Source organism: Halichoerus grypus, chromosome 12 (genome assembly GCF_964656455.1).
Source record: "Halichoerus grypus chromosome 12, mHalGry1.hap1.1, whole genome shotgun sequence".
NCBI classification, from domain to species: Eukaryota; Metazoa; Chordata; class Mammalia; order Carnivora; family Phocidae; genus Halichoerus; species Halichoerus grypus.
Window position 1 is genome coordinate 81,423,955 of NC_135723.1, and position 14,718 is coordinate 81,438,672.

Genomic DNA, 14,718 nt, shown 5'->3' on the forward strand with positions numbered 1-14,718 from the left:
ATACTTGCAAAATTATTTTAGGTTATCTGCTTTTTTTTGTCTGTGCCACCTCTTTTCTTTGAGAACTGCCCTTCCTGAACCAGCACTCAAATACTTGACCCACACCAGTCAATTAGAGCATGCTATTCACCCGGGCCAAAGTTCTGGTGCAGGAGTATGCATGTAGCTCCAGTGGGGTAAATTGGGGATCTTTTGAGGAGATCAGTATGAGAGATGAGAGGTAGACTGTCTCTTTCCTTTCCAGACGGTGAGCTGTATGGACCATGTAAGCCTGAGTGGCTGAAGAATTATCTCCCACCACAGAGAGAGCTCTCACCAGACAATGAAGCCAAACAACTGAAAACAGAAGTGAAAGGGTGAGTAAGAAACCCAGTGACACCATGAGATGGCTAAGAGAGCCGATATATTTCATTGTTTATTTTGTTTTTGTCTTATTGTGGTTTTAAAAGTCATGTTAGGTTGTTTTATGACATTTGGAACTGAAAGACTTGGAACTGCCCTTTGGGGCACCTGGGTGGCTCAGTTGGTTAAGCGACTGCCTTCGGCTCAGGTCATGATCCTAGAGTCCCGGGATCGAGTCCCGCATCGGGCTCCCTGCTCGGCGGGGAGTCTGCTTCTCCCTCAGACCCTCCCCCCTCTCATGTGCTCTCTTTCTCATTCTCTCTCTCTCAAATAAATAAATAAAATCTTTAAAAAATATATATATATAACTGCCCTTTGTAATTTAGTATAAATTTCCTCCCTACAAATCAGAATTCCATTTTGACCTAGTTCGTCTTTTTTTTTTTTTTAGATTTTATTTATTTGACAGAGAGAGACACAGCGAGAGAGGGAACACAAGCAGGGGGAGTGGGAGAGGGAGAAGCAGGCCTCCCGCAGAGCAGGGAGCCCGATGCAGGGCTTGATGCGGGGCTCGATCCCAGGACCCTGGGATCATGACCCACGCCAAAGGCAGACGCTTAATGACTGAGCCACCCAGGCGCCCCTAGTTCATCTTTTAAGAGATAAAGAGTACATTAGTTAGGTTCCTGGCAGGAAACAGCTCCCATTCCCAATGGGTAAATTGAAAATAATTACTGAAGAGACTTACAGAGGTGGACAAGGTCAGAAAAAAACCAACAAAATATGATGAAGCTAAAATAAAAATATCATGAATTTCATATCTTAAAAATCAGCATAATACTTCAGCATATGCAAGAAATATTCTAATTGAAGGCCTTTTTCCTCCCACTAGTGAAAATTTTATAGAAAGAAGGTAATGAAAAGCTTTTTAGTACAATTTTGACTCTTCCTAAAATTTCATTTGCAGTAGATTGAAATATTTATTGAAAAACATTTTTCTTTTGGAGAAAATGCATTTGTCAAATCTAGAAGAAAAAAAAAAGTGAGACAATAGTCAAAATGTATGGCACTCCTTAACTAAATTAGAATCTTTCCAACATAAGTGATATTTCTCTGCACAGTATCTGCCCAGAAAGAATATATGAGTATTTTAGAAAGTTTTTGTGAAGACATAATAACATATCTGCAGATAGGTTTATTAGACAATGAAAGAATTGCCAAATATTCCTTAAGTCTATTAGAAATCTCTGCTGTAGCTTACATGAGAAAAGAGTGCTCCCAGTTAAATAATATTCATTTATTTTAGGTACACAAATGGTTGAATCATTTAGGGAAAATATACACTTAGAACAAATTATAAAAGCCATTCTATAAATAAAATGAATGATTTATTTTGTCGTAAGTTCTATTTGTAACTTGATACTAACTTGGGCTGGGAATAGATTCAACTAGCCTTAAGTAATCTTGAAAGATATTCTTAGAAACAAGAAAAAACAATCATATATGTGTTTTAAAAATATGCAGAATATACTAGGCTCACATTTTAATCACTTTAGAGGAACAACTTCTGCATTATTAGAATACTTGTTTGGCTTCATTTTCTTTATTCACTCAATTTTCCTAAATGAAAAGCTATAATACTATCTAATAGTAACAAAGTAATGAATATCCAGAAACTTGGTTCAGCATATCGGAATATTGCTGTTTTATGGACGCTAGTGTGTTAATGTGGATTAACATTATATAGTGGATTCTTATTGCAGGAACATGTACTCTGGGCATACACTTAATGTTGAGTTCTATATGAAGATTAGAATTAGATAATATTAGAATTAAGTAAACACTAGGAGACTGCCTCATTTTAATACTTATTCATCTGAAGTCCAGATAGCTTAAGGAACTTTTTAAGCTACTTCAGAATAACCCAGTACTACAAGCCAGGTAAATATTAGAGTGTGTCTTTAGATTCTTGGTGGAGAAAAAATACAGCTGCTACAGTGTAAACTGCTGGATCGCTGTCATTAACAATAGGCTGAGAGTCATTAGGTTTTTGTAGTTTCTCTTATAATTTTTATCACTCGTATTAGTCTCAGTATGCTGGTTTTAAGAATGTGCCATGCATGGTGCACATCTAGGACTCCCCTGGGACTTAAGATGAGATAGTGTTTTGTACCTCCTAAGTATTGAATAAGAAGTTCTTTGCATCAATGTCAGCTGTCCCCAAGCTCATAAGTCATGGCTGTTGTAATGGTTGGGGTCCATTTTTATCATAGATCTCTATCACTGAAGCACAGCTATTGAATCTCAAAGTTAACTCTGGTGAATAATTGTTTTCTCTAAATGAGGATTCCATCACATGTAGATAATAATTTAATTTGCCAGGACATGATTTCTAAATACTTTGAACTGGGATTCCCTAATAGACAGTAGTGAATATACTTTTAAGATGACCATGAAAAGGTAACTGTGTTTATGAGAAAGATTTCATTCATGGTGGTAATAAAGTGATACTGAATATTTCAAAGTGTAAGCTGAAAATTCTTGGTCAAGGTGATGTGATAATTCATAGTGCTGAAAATTCTGAAATGATAGCTAGAATGAAGCTTCAGCTTTTCTAAAAAGCTTTTTGGAAGTTGGTGAACTGAAAGTTTCCCATTTACATAGTGATTCTTGTGCAGTAGGAAATTTGGTTGATGGCTCAAATTAAACATTTTTTTCATGTAAAGAGAATAGAGATTCAATCATAGTTGTAAATTATAGATCTACTTCCTACATTTTGCTAAATGCTGGGGAGCAGAGGATCTCCTAGAGAAAATTCAATATAAAACTGATTTTAGAAAAAGTTTCTCAGTCATGATGAGTTGTTGAATTATCATTTAAACTGCATAGGATTAAGATGTAAAAGCCATAACACATATGGTAATGCACAAAAATGATTGTTTAATGAGGACTGGGTCATCAAGAAATGTTTCAAGAAAAGATAGGACTGAAGCTGTATTGAATTTGGCTTGGTTTCGGATGTACTTGATACAAAAATATTTTGCTGATAATCCTCAGTTCCCCTAGAACAAGCATCCAATTTGTATCTGGTTTTTGTTTTGTTTTGTTTTAGCTTTAGGATTACTTAGACATTATCAGTGGAAAACAAATTAAGCGACATTTATTTAAGCAAAGTAGTTAAGTATATTTTCTTCTACAGTTAAACATAGCTTGAAGGATTTTGACCCAAAGTACTTCCTAAGTCTTCAGACCAGTAATAGGAAAGATTAGCTTCTAGACCAGATATATTTAATGAGCTACTCAGGTAGGTATCATTTTTTTTTTCTTTTGGCTCTTACATTAAAACCAAAATGATTTTATGTCACTAAGCTAGAATATGATTTTAAGAGCTTATGGGATATGCGCAAGGACATCTACTCTGTCATCTATTGCTGTCAAGTAAGGAAATCCACCTAATTGACTTATATTGCAGGATATTTAAAAATAAAGACTGGGTGAAGTGACTAAACTGACTGTTTGGCTTCTGTGAGAACAGCTTTAAAGAAGGATTATATTTGCTTAGAGGGTTGAAACCTCGTTTACCTCTTATGACAATATTCAGCTAAGAAATATTCAGTGATGCTTCCCATCTCTATTTTAGGAGCTGCATAGAGTTAAGACTGAGGCATTTGGTTCTCTCCATAATGTTTCTAATAATACAGCATACTCAAAAGCAACTGAGCCTGAGCTAGCCACTGAAGCTGGAGAACAAAGCCTTTGGTTCGATCATTCTTAAAAGCGACAGTAACTTTTTGTAAAACCCCAGAGCCCTCAACATGGCTTCATTTCACATTATTTTCTGTATGTACTGTTCTCAGCATGAAGCAGTTCCAAAAGACATTAGAACTCTGAGATTCAGGAAACCTTTGGATCAGATAATTACCATTTCCTTCATTATATATTAATTCAGGATGGTTTCCCTTTTGTTTCTTAAGCATAAATGGTGCCATATTTTTTTCTCTGAAACAGTTGGAATGTTTCTGTTCAAGGTGATCTGCAGCTGCTTAGGCAACCATATTTTTTTTTCTTGAATAAATACTGAAACACATTATTTGGAAGTGAGAAGACAGATCAGGGCAGGTGATTTCCAAATGTTCTTCCATTCAAGAATGTTATATATTATTTCAGCGTATTTTCAGAAAACAGATATTCAGTATTCCACTTTTCACATAATGTCTCCCACAAAGTCACAATAATATAATAAAACACGTGTGCACACACATACATATGTACATATGTTGCTCACAGGGACAATAAAACAAAAACTCCCATGATTGCGGGTCATATTTTGCCATGGTAGTTTTTCACCAAAAAATAAGATTTATAATGTAAGATTTAAGCAGTCAGCATACATGCCTATTTATGTAGTATGGATCTATTATTGTGCCTCTGCATGAGATATAAAATAAAAAGGCAAAATCCTTGTTCTTGAGGATCTTGAGAAATCCAGTTTGTGAGAAAGATTAGTAAACACAGTCAAAACACAATGAGGTGAGGGGCGCCTGGGTGGCTCAGTTGTTAAGCGTCTGCCTTCGGCTCAGGTCATGATCCCAGGGTCCTGGGATTGAGCCCCACGTCGGGCTCCCTGCTCTATGGGAAGCCTGCTTTTCCCTCTTCCACTCCCCCTGCTTGTGTTCCCTCTCTCGCTGTCTCTGTCAAATAAATAAATAAAACTCAAAAAAACCCGCACACACACAATGAGGTGAATGCTACAGTGGAGGCATGCAGGAAAGGGGACTCCAAGATGCAAGGGGGATCGTGGTGAAACTCTACCTTGAAGATTGTGTAAGAAGGTTCCTTTCTTTGACAAGGAGGGCAGGTCTTTTAGATAAAGCTACCAGCACCTGCAAAGTCCTATAGATGTGAGAAAAATGGGCATGCAGGTAACAGAAGGACATTCCTTTAAAGGAAATAGCAAACAAGCAGACCTCAGAAAGGGGAAGGTGAGGAAAGGAAGCACTGATTAAGGATAGGAGATGGTTGTGGCTGTTTTTTCAAATAAGAATACCTGCAGTTAGAACTTTAAAGGATGAAAACAGGTTTAGATGCAGACCACAGAGATACGTATCACAGCACTCAAGTATGGAATTTTCTAAAATAGAGCCAGAATAAACACCTGTGCTGCAGGTAGCATTAATAATAAACTAGGAAGGCATAAAGTCTGGCACTCTTCATTTCCTGGGCCCTTACTTGAATCAACCAAGTAAAATGTTATCATTCTGAATAAAACTTCACTTGCATACCTAATTTTGCGTTCATAATTTTGTGATATATATTTGTAGAGAGTGCCTCCAGATTATATGAACTTTGGGTCCAACAAATCCTGCATTCACCTTGCCTAGAGGATAAGTCCATGGTAGTGCTAAAAAACCAATAACTAGAAGTCAGATTGTCAAAGTAACTGGCTTAATTTTGTAAACTAAGTCATTAAATTATAAAAAGGCACGATTGCTTAGCTATACAAAACTGACAAGATAGAGCTACATTTTCATCCTCACTTCCAAACAAGAAGTGTTTTTTTCTCACCGATAGGGATTTACATTTTGTCCTTGCCCACCCATCCCAGCCCCCACTTGGGGAGAAGTCTGCCACTGATCACAAGAATGCCTATTCCCTGATTCCTCAGAGATGTAGGGTGCACAGGTTAAAGAGAGTTAAAGCACAGGAATTCTGAAATGTGGTCCATGACAGAATTATGCTGAGTCTCTCCCTACTCTTGAAAAAGTGAATAAACAGGGATCAATTTTAGTGAGAAAGGTTTGAAGAAAGGGATATACTAGTGCAGAATCAACCACATAAGATAATAACCACAAAAGGTTCAGGGTCCAGATGCCAGGGAATTTTACCAATGATGCTAGGCAGATTTTTAAAAATATTCTATTCTGTGCCCTGAATTTTCTATGTTCGTAAGGGTTGTTTGTTGGATTTAATTATTAAAGTCAACTTTTACAAAGCTGGGATAATCTTACCTATTGAATCTTGCATGTGAAACAAATGAGGACCCCTACTGTCTGACAAATCATAAGTATGACATAAATACAGATAAGTGACATATCTATCTTCATATATGTACACTCAGTTAATTTTCACAAAGTGGATATCCCTATGTAATCCACATTCACATTAAAAATGGCACCTCGGGTTCTAGAGGGGAGGGGGGTAGGAGGGTGGCTTAGCCTGGTGATGGGTATTAAAGAGGGCACGTATTGAATGGAGCACTGGGTGTTATACGCAAACAATGAATCATGGAACACTACATCAAAAAATAAATTAATAAATTTAATTAAAAAAAAGTCAAACTCATTAAATAAATAAATAAATAAATAAAAATGGCACCTCATAAAATCCTTCTGTGTACCCTTGCAGGCATTATTTATACCCAAAGTAATTACTACCCACATTAGTTAGAATAACTTGAGAGATAAGTTTTGTGTGCTTTTGAATCGTACAGTACTATTCCTTTGTATCTGATTTGTTTACCTAATAGTATGTCAATATGATTCTTCCCTGTTAATCGAGTATAGTAGTAGTTTATTCATGTTTATTGCTATATTGAACTCCATTGTATGAACAAATATTTCAAATGTAATCTTTTCCACTGTTGACTGACACTTGGGTTGTTTTCAATTTGGGGCTGAATGAAAGCTCTGCTATGAATATTCTGGGTTATGAATGTTAGTGAATATATGTAACATTTGCACTGCGTTTATAACTAGCAGTAGAATTGCTGGGTCATGAAGTTAACTACATATTCCGTTTTAGTAAATAATGCCAAACAAAATGCTTGTCAAATTTATATTCCTAGGAGCAGTGTTTAAGAATTCTATCTGCTCTACATATCTTTAATTATTGCCATTCTGTTTGTTTAGTAGTATCTCACTGTTAGAATTTTTATTCCCCTGATGATTAATGAGGTGAGTCCATATTCATGTGTTTACTGATAGATTGGATGTCCTCTTTTGTGAAGTGCCTGCAATTATTTTATTTGCCTATTGGATCATCTATTTCTTTTTTCTTTTTGATTTGAAGGAACTCTATATATTCTGGATCAAAGACTTTGTCAGATAAAGGATAGCAAATATGTTTTTCCACTTGGAGTCTTGGGGTTTTACTCAGAAATACCTTTTGATGAACAAATGATTTTAATTTTAATACAGTATACTTATGTGTTTCTGATTTTTGTAACCTTCAAGTAAACATTTTGTTTTAGGTAAAGGATATGTTTTCCTGTATGCATTATATATCAGTGAATTCTATTTAGAGAGTGACCCCTTATAAAAATGAAATAAGTAACCTGTGGTCAAGAGAAAATGTTTGGGTTCCATATGGCAAAAAAAAAATAGATAAGTAAACATATTTTTGTTAGGCAATTTAAATTCTCCCTAAATAACATCATTAATTATTGTTTAGGAGGAGGAACACACCATGGAAACAAGCTATTTTCTTTACCATGTATGTCTCTGCATGCCCTATTTTCTTTTTATTTATTACTTTTATAGTGTGTTGTCTATGCATATACATATAAAATATATATTTGTTACTCGTGAGATAGGTATTTCTCTTCAACTCAGTTTTTTGACTATAGATAAAAAGATGTCAAAACTCTAAGTAAATATCCAATTATATCTATACTTAACTAAAATTGAACTGGTTTATCAGTAGTTACCTAAACATTAACACAGTAAGAATGAAATTTTAAGAAAAGTAAGTTAACTCAGGGTGCCTGGGTGGCTCAGTCAGTTAAGCAGCTGACTCTTGGTTTTACCTCAGGTCATGATCTTAGAGTCATGGGATCCAGTCCTACATTGGGCTCTGTGTTCAGCGAGGAGTCTGCTGGAGATTCTCACCCTGTGCCCCATCCCCCCACTCATGTGTACGCTCTCTCTCTCTCTCTAAAATAATAAATCTTTTTTAAAAATGTAAGTTAACTCAACAGCGTTTACTTTTCAGTGTATACATAATGGAAATACCAAAAAGAAAAAAAACAAAGAAGAAGAAAGGAAAGAAACAAGGGGAAAAAATATATAACTCTCGATTTGAGAAATAGGGAAAACAGTGTTTGTACAATTATGGTAATCTTTTTCCTATAGTGAAGTAGTCATATTATCATCAAAAAATGTATTCAGCCATTTGCTAGATGACTAGAGATATGTATTTGATCCACAGCTGCTACAATAAATGCTATTTGTAAGTTGAATTAGGCTGGTTGTATTGTTCTCGAATTTGAATATATATTTCCAGATGACATGTGCCACTTTATGGACATGCTGCAGAAATATTAAGTAATTATATGGCAGAATGTTATCTCCAAGCTTTTCTTCTACCATTCATAAACATAATGCCTTCATGTTCATACCTTAAATAATCAAGTCAAGACCAATCCCAGTAGAACCCAGGCTTTCATATGAAATAAGGAGTATGCTTAGAATCTCCATTCCATCCTTATAATGACAGATACTGGGATATGTTAGTTATCTTGATTATGGTGATGGTTACATGATATATATGTACATTGAAACATCAAGTTGTACACCTTAAATATATATAATTTTTACATGTTAATTATATCTCAATAAGACTGTTAAAAAAAAAAGGAAAGAAATTTCATCAAATCCAAACATTTTCCTTGAAGCAGATGAGTGACTAAATTATCAAGTCATAGAGTTGTCATTCTCTTTTTAATGAATTCTAGGAATAGATCCCCTCAAGCTTTCTCAGTAGAACTTTCAGTGTTTTATTTCTCTTATCTGAGATTGCTCTTTTTAGTGTTTAACTGAAATGACTGGCTGTAGTGTTAAATTTCATGGTTGTAGTTATATATTCATAAGATCCTTCATTTACTTGTAGCCATCAATTAAGTCAGTCCATAGTCTTTTTAAAATTTTCCTTCCTTTAAGCTAAATAGATCTAAATGCTGTGACCTTTCTTTTTTTTTTTTTTAAAGATTTTATTTATTTATTTGATAGAGAATGAGAGACAGAGAGCATGAGAGGGAGGAGGGTCAGAGGGAGAAGCAGACTCCCTGCCGAGTAGGGAGCCCGATGCGGGACTCGATCCCGGGACTCCAGGATCATGACCTGAGCCGAAGGCAGTTGCTTAACCAACTGAGCCACCCAGGCGCCCCTGTGACCTTTCTTTATAATATTCCATTCCTTTGGTCATTTTTCTTTAGTATTTATGAATCATCATTATCACCATTATCTTTTCTGGATTAGCTACAATATTTTCATTCAGTTCGGAAACCCATTGGTTTTCTCATTAGAACCTTGAACAAAATCTATTACATGAGTAAAAAAAGTGCAATTTTAATAAAAAGAATATTCACAATCAATACTCCCTCTTACTTCCCATTATACAACTTACGTTTTGTAGTCATCAGTGCTCAAGTAGTTTTCCACCATTGGCTTCATTTTCATTTTCATTTTCACTATGGGTCCACCTTCAAACTCCTCTAAATTGAATTTAATTCTTTAAATGATAAATGGAGTGACTATATGTGAATATCAATGCTTTATTTTCAAGTTTGATGACTGAAAAAAGAGCCTAGCAATAATTATGCAAGGGTCAAGGAGTCAGAATGTGCTGTGTGTTCTAAAATTATCCTCATCAAATTGTATACCTCCTTACCAGAATTAAGAAAAGATCCACTCATCATCCATTCAAGAAGGCACCCCACAACTCAGAGAGTTCTAGATAAGTTCCACACCACTGTCCCCCACCCCCCACCTGGCCTCTAGACATCTATGTCAATCCCCCCCATCTCTGCAGCCTTCACACCTCAGTGGCCTTTGTCCCTAGCAAAAACCCTATACCTCTGCCAATAAGTTCAACTCCACAACAACCAACAATGCCTGAGATTTGAAGGACTATTGTTAAAGGCCTTTTATCTCTGTTTATATCTGTACATTCCAAGAAGACAAGAACTCTCACCCATTCATCCCTCATTCTCTGATTCTAATCTGTATTAAGTTTGTGTTGGCAGTAAGTAACTCTTACACCATACTCCTTCACAATTCCCTCCTTTATTTCTGTAAACAGCACTTATCATGTTATCATATGTTTTACTTAATTTTTGTTTTTCTCCTGTTAAGTGAATGTAAGTTCTAGGAGAGCTGAAATTCTTGTCTATTTTATTCATTGATGTATCCTAAATAACTAGTATAGTGCCTGATAATAGGTAAATATATGTTAGATTTCTAGGTATGTTAAATGAATACATAAATACAAATATATTTTAAATAAACACTTAAATATGTATAAATATATAAAAAATAAAAGGCCTGAGTCATTAATTATAATTGACAATGCACACTATATGTTCACAAATATCCAGGCCTAGACAATTTTGTATTATTTTGCTTTTATTAATTTGTTGCTCAGCAATGAAAGACCAATACAACTACAAAGGAAGGAAGTATGTTGTTTCATCTCATAGAAAAAAAGAGTGTGGATTTGCCTGAATGAATACATGCATCCCAAAAAATGTAAATAACAGAATAGTTCTTCCACCTAAAGGAAAACATATCACAATTTATTAATAGTAATTTTTCCATAGAACAAGAGGTCTAATCTCATAGTAGGAATATATAGTCCTGTGTTAACATTGCTTAAATTCTGTTTCTTACTAAGAAAACTCCTGGCTCTGTGACAGTCTTCTGGGAGCGTTTTCATTTTAAAATACTTTTATAGCCAAGAACATGTCTGCTTGAATAATTACCACACAGTGGCACCATTCCAGAATCATTTTCTTTGATCCTCATATTGAAAGAAAGAGAAGGGAAGGTGGGAAGATGAGAGAGGGGGAGGGAGAAAAATAAAGGAAAAGGAGAAGGAGAGAAAGAAAAGGGAAAGGAGAAAGAAGAGAAGGAGAAGTGGAAGGAAGAGGAGGTAGAAGTAGAGGAAGGAGAGAGGAGAAACAATAATATGTCATGAACGGTTACAGCGGGTGGAATAGAGATTCATAACTTTTATGTCGCACTTCTGTGTATTTTTTGGGTTCTTACCTTGTTTTTCTATAACTACATGTTTTTATTTGTAAGAAGAAAAAAATCTCTAAAGGAAAAGTGGTAGCACCATGCCCAGCTGGAATCAGAACTGAAGGACAGCCATGCTGGTATTTAGAATACTTACTGCCGCAGAAACTAGCCACTTATCTTGATTTTTCACAGTGTTTGGGGATTCCTTATAAAGAACTTGAACACTCTCAATTACAATTATGGTTTGGTCCTAAAGAAGTATGGCTGACAGATTAAGGATGGGATTTGGGATGATGAGAGCCAGATTATAGTAAAGGACAATGGAGCCCTGAAAGGTAGAATGAGTAAACATTAAGGAATAAGTTATGACCAAAGAGATCCAGCAGTTTTTACTGAAATGAAGAGAGTGTGCTGCATTTATCAGAAAAACACAAAGGGAAGGCCTGAAGTTGGTAGAGACTGAGAAGATGAAGGAGATGGTCCTTCTAAGAAGCTGGAGAATAGAAATAAAGAACACATAGGAAGAAATGCAGAATATAAATTAGTTAACTAGATGAACCATTTATAGAGGACTATATAGATCATATTAAGGAATTTTGAAACATTATTCAATGGTTTCATGAAAAATGTAAGACAATTCGATTTGTATTTTCTGAAGATCATCTGACAGGAGGGGGTTAATAGGGAAAACAAGAATAAAAATGAATGCCAGGGACCAGTTTGGAAGTTCCTGAGGTAAGAAGACATGTATGACCCTGACTTCAACTTCTGTGATAGTGTGATTGAAAGATGTAAATTTTTAGATAATAAAATAAATTCTGACATCATGGTCTTATCCTGTTATGCCATGATTTAGTGAGATTGCCATGGTTTTATTGTATCTTTCATATATTAAATAAAACTCAAGAATAAATTAATCCTAAATTATGATATTGTAAACTTCTGTATTTTTAAATTTGACTTTGTTGTCAGCCTTCCAATACTAGGGTCTAAAAATGCTAATTCTTAATTTCCAAACAAATGTTTCTGGCAGAGTGAAGGCATGGTCCCTATGCCAGAAATTCAATTGTCTGTCTTTATTTTTACAAGAGGACAGTAAAAAATAGCAATTTGAATATCCTTGTAATTATTATTCATTGTCTTCATTCAGGTGAATAATACACGGTCTTAGAATTACACAGTACATAGTTTATGATAGCCTTTATCGGTGTCCACAGGGCAAGAATACTTCAGTATTTATTGGTTTTATACACCCCTTCAGAAATTGTGCATAGTGTTGTTCTTCACCTCTTTAAATGCTTCCCTTTTCCAGTTCTCCCTTATGTGTCAAGAAAACAGAACAAGAAAAACAAACTTTGACATTCAATTCAATGACCATTTATGTAACTGATCTCATATGCAAGGGAGATATGATAAATTCAAAATCCAGATTTTATGTGAAAGATTAACTTTAGTAATCCTGGCTAAGCAAGACACACAGGCAAGGTGCCGGTGTGTGAATTTAGGTTCAGAATGTAGCAAGAGCTAGACTGGTGATGTTAAGTGCTTTGAGATCACATAAAAAAGGCAATATTGTATTTATTGTGGGGAATGTGATGAAATTTCCTGGAAGAGAAGGCATTTCCATTTTATCCTGAGAACCACATCAATGTGGGAAAGTAGAATCACTACATCATGAAGACAAACTGCCAGTCTAAATGGAGAGGGCAGTAGGAAATAAGAATCAAGGGTAGGAAAGAGGAAAATGCTAAGCATGGAGAGAAAACTGAAAGCAGTCTTTCATAATACTGTATTTTGGAAGTAGAATATTCTCAAATATTTTAGAAACCAAATTTTGCAGTGCCTTCAAACTGAGTTCAACATATCTGGATGTTAATTTCTAGGGTGTAAAATTTCCGGGTTTATTTTAATTTTATAAAAGCATCAGATCACATTTTTCAGGAAAAAATATGCAAATGTCACTGTTTATAACCAAGGAAATTAAAGTTGCCCTATTTGATATAGAGGTAGAATAAATAGGGATAGAATCACCAGAACTATACTCACAATTGGGTGTAGTAGTGAGGAAACAGAAGTTAGAGAAAACGAATTGTAAGCTACAGTTTGGAAGGGTCAACTTTGTGTGGATGGTGGGTATGTATGTGAAAAGAATGAATTTCACTTAAGTTGTGCTATGTTTGAAGTTTCTGGGGTGTCCAAAATTCTGGAGAGATTTCTTGGAAGAAATATGTAAAGAGGTACTTATGGCCAAATACAATAAATAGATTTCATTGTGACTTCTTTTTTAATTCCTCCCTTACAAAAGTACATTATACTTTATATACATTAGATGTTAAAGAATTGAAAATGTCCGATTAAAAATCTGATTCCCTCTAGGCGGAATAAGAGAAAAACCTGCTGTTGCAGCATAACCCACAAACTCTACTACTCAAGCCCAGCATTTTGCAGAGGCAGTTTACAAATTCATTTACAGATGATGGGCTTCTGTAAAGATCTCTCACCTTCAACTGTCTGCCCCCATCTGAGCTCACTGTTGTATCCTGAAATTCTCCATTGAGATAAAGATTACATTATTTGTGTATTTATTTACAATTTAAGAAATTTTTGAAAAGATAAATCCTTGAGTTATTAGCACCTTACTATGTATTACTTTTTCCTTATTTTTTCTTTTTAAAAATGTTACATAGAATATTATAAATACATAATTTTATGACAAAAATCAAGTATCCATCACATAGATTATGCAATAAATAATTAAATCTTAATGGGGTGGTTAAGCAGCTGCCTTCGACTCAGGTCATGATCCTGGGGTCCTGGGATCCAGCAGCGTTGGGCTCCTTGCTCAGCAGGGAGCCTGCTTCTCCCTCTGCCTGCCCCTCCCCCTGCTTGTGCTCTCCCTCTCTCTGACAGATAAATAAATAAAACCTTTAAAAATAAATCAATCAATCTTAAATAGTTAAATCTTTCTGTGCATCCATACCTAATCACACAAAATACAATGCCTTACACCCCCCCCCACACACACACACACATATACCCTTCAGGTAACATCTTTGTTTGATTTCATAGTAGTCAGTATCATGAGTGTCTTTACACTTTACACTGTACAAAATATGTACAGTAATATTTTGCATGTTTATGTTTTTCTATGTAATAAATGATATTGATCTTTCACTTTTCAGTATTATATTTGCCAGCATCATACTCAATGATAAATTGGTACTAGCAAGTTTTTATCAATTTTAACATTTCATTATATGATTTGACTAAATTTATTTACTGATTTTACTTCTAATTAACATAAAAGTGATTTTCAGTTGTTACTACTGTGCATCACATTAATATGAATGCTTTTGTACAT

At 35.0% G+C, this 14,718-nt stretch overlaps 1 long non-coding RNA gene across 1 annotated transcript in view; it reads left to right on the plus strand.

The window, feature by feature from the left end:
* LOC118555490 (uncharacterized) overlaps positions 1–14,718 on the plus strand; it is a 502,574-nt gene that overhangs the window by 288,810 nt on the left and 199,046 nt on the right. Inside the window, exon 3 of the long non-coding RNA XR_004927005.2 lies at positions 245–356. This is a non-coding gene — a long non-coding RNA (uncharacterized LOC118555490). The remainder of the gene's footprint in view (positions 1–244; positions 357–14,718) is intronic.